The sequence below is a fragment of the Pteropus alecto genome, unplaced genomic scaffold (assembly GCF_000325575.1).
Source record: "Pteropus alecto unplaced genomic scaffold, ASM32557v1 scaffold134, whole genome shotgun sequence".
Taxonomy (NCBI): domain Eukaryota; kingdom Metazoa; phylum Chordata; class Mammalia; order Chiroptera; family Pteropodidae; genus Pteropus; species Pteropus alecto.
In genome coordinates, this window is record NW_006436283.1 from 6799274 (window position 1) to 6805308 (window position 6035).

A 6035-nucleotide genomic window follows, 5' to 3' on the forward strand; every position below is an offset into this window, starting at 1 on the left:
TAGACAGTTCTATGGCTCTAATTTGCCAGATCAGATTGTATAATTATCTTTTACAGGCCTGGGTGTGATGTGTGTTCTGTGTTTATGCTGCAGGGGGCTGAGTGTGTGTGTTTGGCCTTCAGAGGTCTGCTCTGCCCAGTCTGACAGGGAGCCTCCCACACATGCGGGGGTGGTAGCTGCTGGACCGGCTGCCTATTCAGAATCGGGCCCAGCACACCTGGACAGAACAGAGACGCTTTTCACAGAGCTGGGGTGAAAGGGTGAACCCATGGGAGGCATTTGGTGGTGGCGGGGAGGTCTTTGGGCTGGGGTGGGGATCTTTGAGAAAGAGCGTCTGTGGGGGCTGGGGGTCTGCGGGGGCTTTCAACAAAGGGTCTGAATAAAGGCTGGCAAGTTCGGAGATTGGAAGGAAGCAGGCACGTTCAGGGACGAATTATCGGGCTCGTGATCTTAGGCACATCGGTCTTCGTGAGCCCCTTCCTCCATAAAAAGGAAAACAGACTAAAAATCGTATCTTCTGACTACAGTGGTGTACGGGTGAATATAACCCTGGCGCGGTGCATGGTCACATAGGCGCGTATATGGTCATTTTATTCCTTCCGATTAGAAAAGAAATTAGAATATTCTCGTAGGCCCTTAAAAGTATGGTGGGTTCTGGGCACTGCCTCCTGTGCTCATCAGGTGTGTCGGCCTTCGGTAGGTTCCCGGAAGTGAGATCCAGGAGTTTGGCAGCCTGACCGCTACTCGGCCTGTTCTGTAGAAGTCTCTCCCCTCTGATCGTGGGGGACTCTTGCCTTGTAAGTCTCGAAATCCCCTATCGTACCCCACTTTTCCTTGGTCTCCTCCTGCGGCGTGTGGCCTGGTGTTGTCAGTGTGGCTCACAGCGTGGCTGGCGCACTTTTCGGGGAAGGCAGCAGGTTGACGTGGGGCGTGTTCCAGGTTAGTGTCTGCCGGTGGCCTCACCTTCCGGGCATTTTGCTCCTCAGTCAGAAGTCTCCAAGAAGAGCAGACTCTTCCATCTTGGTTGGAGGTGGTTGGGCCGAGAACCACTAGGTGGTGTTTGGCTCAAGGCATCCCCGGAGATGTCTGGAAGGACTGGTGGGAGGAAGGGAGGGACCTTTGGGGACAGGCTGTGGGCAGCCAGTTGCAGTGTCTGGCTTCCCTCAGAGGTTTGGTGACAGGCGTGGCGTGCTGCTGCTGGCCTCCTTCTGCGGGAGTGCCGTCCGCTCCCTGTCCCACCACTGTCCACACTGAGGACGGGAACGGCAGGCAGCGAGTGGGAGCTGGGTGTCTAGCCACGACAGCAGGACGTGTGGGTGCAGCCACGACATGGCTCCACGTGGCGGATGGCGAAGCCAGAGGGCCGCAGCAGAGCGGGGCAGGACCCAGGGTCCACCCAGGCACCCGGGGGGCCCAGCGTCTTCCACCTGCCCTCGCCGGCCATGCCAGCACGAGAAGCAAAGGGACAGAGAGCCCTGCTTGTTTTCAGGAACAGAGTGGACACTGACCGCTCTGTTTAGCACAGTGGTTCTAGGGATTGGATTGCCTGGAACTGGGTCGGAGGAGAGGGGGGAGGGGCAGCTGTCTCCTGGGATGCGAGGAATGTGTCTCTCACCCATCTGACATTCCCAAGTCGTGTCTCTCACCCATCTGACATTCCCAAGTCGGCTGGGCGGGTCGCCTGGGTCTTCTGGAGGAAGGTGGTTTCTGCCCCAGGGGGAGAAAGCCTTGGGACAGTGTGTGTGGGGGGGTGGGGGGGAGTCAATTAGCCTGAGGTTTCTGGGGAGGGGGCATAAGGAGGGTGTTTGTGGGGATCCCTTCTAAGGCCTTGCTACTCAGAGTGGCTCTATGGGCCACCGGCGTTGGGTCCTCCCAGGAGGCTGTCAGGAAAGCAGAACCTCAGGCTGCCACCTCAGACCGCTGAACTGGAATGTGAGTACCGTCTCCAGATGACCCTCAAACTGGGCTGCATAATAGACTTACTCAGGGAACTTAGAAAACATTTTTAAAACCCAGTGCCCAGACCTGACTTTGTGCCAGTCAGAGCCGCTGGGGGTAGGACCCAGCTTCAGTGGGATTTTCCAGCTCCCGGGGGAGGGGGACAGGGATTTCAGTGAGTAGCCAAGTCCGGGGACCGGGGACCTCAGCTGTAAGAACCCTCTCTCTCCTCCTCATCTTCCCTGCAACCCTCACCCCCATAGGATTTAAAGAAGATGCCCTCCAGTCTCCCCCTTTCCCTCCCCCACCCGCGCCCAGTGTCCACTACGAATTGGCCGGATAGAAACGCCACGGGGCAGGGTCCATGTAAATGTACTTGTGTTAAATTTCATTATCTCCCCTAGAAGGGTGAGGCTGCAAGGTTTCCATTCCTCTGGCCTTTTCAGCTTGAATGAGTCTATCTGATGCTTCCCACCTAATAAGCTGAATGCGGGTTGGGAGCGGGTGAGGGAGGTGGCGGTGGGGGGAGGGGTGGCTTCGTAAACAGTAATAACAGGAACAGGAATCCATTCCGGTGCTGGAGTTGGAACCGGAGGGTGTCTGGTGGTTTTCTCAATGAGTTTTCTAGCATTTGCAAGTTATCTGGTTAGGTCCCAAGTGTCACGTGGTTCATGGGAGCTAAAATCGTTGAGGGCTTTGCCCTGTCGTCAAGAGCCCTATGTTGCATTTGAGGTTGGTCCCGGGATAAGTTCGCGGGCGTCGTAGAGGAAGCCGGGGGCAGCAAATGTGTGTCCCCAAGGATTGGGGGAGCTGGACTGGCGCGGGCGCACGGGGCCTCAAGCTGGTGGCCGGCATGGGTCGATGGGGTGGCTGCAGAGTGCTAGCCCGGCCCCTGTCCTCAGTAACTCTAGAAACCGCTGGGGTGATCCAAGCCCCGAAATGATGTATGTGTGCCCCGCAGGAGGACAAAACGCCACCCAAACAATCCTTCCTCTTGTGAGTGAAGGTTACAAGTTTTCTGTTTCAAATCTGATGGTATTATTTTTCCCCTTTTTCTTTCTTCTCTGTGTTTTCGTTTGCCAACCGAAGGGTCTAGAGTGATTTCTTTGAGCCTAATGATGGGGAAGCTTAGAATGGGGCTATTATCTTTAAACGCCTTTTGAAATACTACTCTTCCTGGTGTCTGAATTCGGTGGAACAGAGGTCGGATTTAAAGATGAAATACTTTAGCAGGACAGCAGCTACGCTGGTACCTGTGCACATTTGCTCAGGATTGATGTGGATGCTGGGGAATGGCCTTCCTCTCCAGAAGCCCACGAAGGAGTAAAATTAATGAAAATATGGCTAATATTTATTGAGCGCACGGTAGACGCCAGGCGCCGAGCTGGATCTTCCTCATGTGTTGTCCCATTTAATGAATTCACACCTATCATAAGGTCAGAACATAGAAGAACTTCAGAAATAGTATAAAAGTTGCCTTCGCGTGAAAGACCCAATAAAAATGGACCACGGAATCGTGGCAATAGATTATGTTGCTATAAAGGTCCATCGTGAATTTGTTTTGTTATAACTTGAAAAAAAATACTGTCTATTCATGTCTTAGTTTATTCTAGGTCGAGTTTATTATGGTGACAACCTATATTTCTTTGAACGGATTCTTCAGTTTGCCATGTCCGTGGCTGACATAGGACATGGATTTCTCCCTTTATTCTGAATTCGTGTGGTTTTATTCTATGTTGAAGAATAAACAGCTATTAAACTCCTGCATCCTTGGGAGGCAGTCTGACATTGAGAGACGCCCCTCCCTCTATGTTTTAAGTTGGAAGATGAGTTTCATTATTCTGTCTCCTGATGTAACTCTCCTTTCTTTTTTCCAGGTGAAATCAGAAGTTTGTGGCCAACCTGGGTGTAAGTGCTTCGAACCAAGAAAGGACAAAAAAGAAGGTGAGTGGAAGCCACAAGGGAACCTTAATGCAGCCACTCCTCTGCCTGTCCTTCTTGCTTTGGGGTCCTGTTCTTTCTGCAGCCTGTCCTCCTGCCCCAGCATCCCCTAACACACCTACGTGCCAGCCCAGAGCAGAGAGCGGAGGCAGGAGCCTCGCCATTAGCCACCGGAGACACAGGTTAATAAGTACTAAGAGCCATCGCCATCGATCCAGGGCAGGCTGTGTTCTCACGGCTTTAACTTAGATGAACTTGCTCACCTCTCACACCCCTAGCAGGTCCGTCCTGTTACCCGCAATCTACAGATGAGGAAACCGAGACTCAGTCATTTGCCCAGGGTCGTGCAGTTAGTTAGCGAGGGAGCCAGGGTTCAAAGCCAGAGCCCGCACCGGCGCTGTGTTCTCTTAATGGGGATAATGCTCTGAGTGACTGTGCGTTGCTCCAGCTGCCCGGTGCAACATGCATCTGCTCCTGCCACCTACTCTTTTCACGTAGGGTCCAAAGCAGGGCAGGGAGGTCTTGCCGCCAGCATGCGGGGAGAGCCGCCAGGTGGGTGGCTCAAAGCTCGCAGGTTCAGGGGCCAGAGGAACCTATGGATTGCACCTGCTGACCTTCAGAATCTTCAGAGACTGACTGCGGGATTAAATGGGATCATAGGGCTGTCTGGAACACTGCCCACTGAAGTCTGGTCCTAATAAAGGAGGATGTGGCCATGGGGCCACTCCCTGGCTGCAAGGGCTGAATTTGCCCACAGCTGTCTAGACCCCACCGTCCTGTCCATGGCAGTTGCACTTCTGGCTGTAAATCTCAGTCGTGCTCATCCATCGGGACAGCCGAGGTAGCTGGCAGCTCAGGACGTGGGCATGTTTGATTAGAGGCAGCAAAGCGTCCATCTCTGTTTCTCCTCTGGAGCCTGGCACGGGGCATGCTGCGTGACGCCAAGCAGGGCTTTAGAACCGGGCAGGATATGTTGCAAATGTGCCACCATTTGTCTTGTGTGACGGCAAAGAGCATGGACCCAGGAGGCCCGGATTCAAATCCCACGTGCACTGATTCTTCGCTTTGTGACCGCAGGCCGGTGACCTTGACTGCTCCAGACTTAGGTGTCTGTATCTGTAAAATGGGGATAATGAAGCTAACCGCTGCCGCGTCGTGACTCAGAGGGAGAGAACTCACAGGGCTCCGTGCCCAGCACCGCGCCTGGGGCCCGCTCAGCACACGATCGATGTCATGTGTTTTGTTTTTGTTTTTTCCTTCTTGGGCTGGATGTGACGTGGGGTACGTCACTGAGCCTTACCTTCCTCTTCTGGAAGATGGTGAGTGAAATGGGACAGCACAAGTGGGACATCCGGGTCATCGTGGCTGCCCGGTCTATTGCTTTGCTCCTCGTTGGTCTTATTCCACGTGGATCAGTGAGAAGGAAGGTGGCCGGTGGGGTTCGTGCCACCAGGACATGGAGTCCTGACAGTTACCCCACCGTGTTTTCTGATCGGACCTTCTCTTCTCTCGTCCACCCTGGTCTTGACTTGGGGAGCATAAGCTGGGATCCCCACTAGGGACGCCAGCCTGTGGAATGTCAGTCTGTCTTCCCCAAAGTGATCCTGTAGGGGTTTCTCCTAAGCCTCTTGCTGAAACTCGGCACGTGTCACGTGACTCTCGGCTGACAGAACACGAACCCGTCATTTCTGTCGTGTCAGGGCTGCATCTCACGGGGCTCTCGGTCTCGTCGGCCGCCACGTCCCACTCCGATCCGAATCCTTTCGGCCCAGCTCCCTCGCTTTGCACCCTGCCGCCAACACTGGAACCCTGCCCACCCTGCCTCTGTGCTCAGCGCACCCTCCGCCCAGGTCACCACTCACCACCCCCGTCGTCCCCCACCACGCGGCCCCTGGGGCCCGCTGCGCCTTCACCTAACACATCATCTCACCCTCAGGACTTCACCGCAGTGGAGATTTTGCCTCGGCGGCGGGGCCTTGGGAGTGGGCGTGGCTGGGAATGGGGCTGCTCATCTTAGGGTCCTGTGCAGACTTGGTGCGCAGACAGTGGTGTGGATTGCCTGGTGGGAGGATGGGCCTGGAAAGCGGAGTCAGTCGCCGAAATCATTCTCACGCTGCTGTCTGGGTCCTGGTGACTGGCAGGCTGTGGGACGGGAC

At 54.8% G+C, this 6035-nt stretch overlaps 1 long non-coding RNA gene across 3 annotated transcripts in view; it reads left to right on the top strand.

The window, feature by feature from the left end:
• Positions 1-19: 19 nt before the first annotated feature.
• LOC107195720 overlaps positions 20-6035 on the top strand; it is a 23951-nt gene continuing 17935 nt past the window's right edge. Inside the window, exons 1-3 of one of the 3 annotated variants that reach the window (XR_003046421.1) lie at positions 20-1932; positions 3816-3882; positions 4957-5198. This is a non-coding gene — a long non-coding RNA (uncharacterized LOC107195720). Of the gene's footprint in view, positions 1933-3815; positions 3883-4956; positions 5906-6035 lie in introns of those variants that run through there. The other 2 variants (XR_003046420.1, XR_003046419.1) reach the window with 2 other exon arrangements.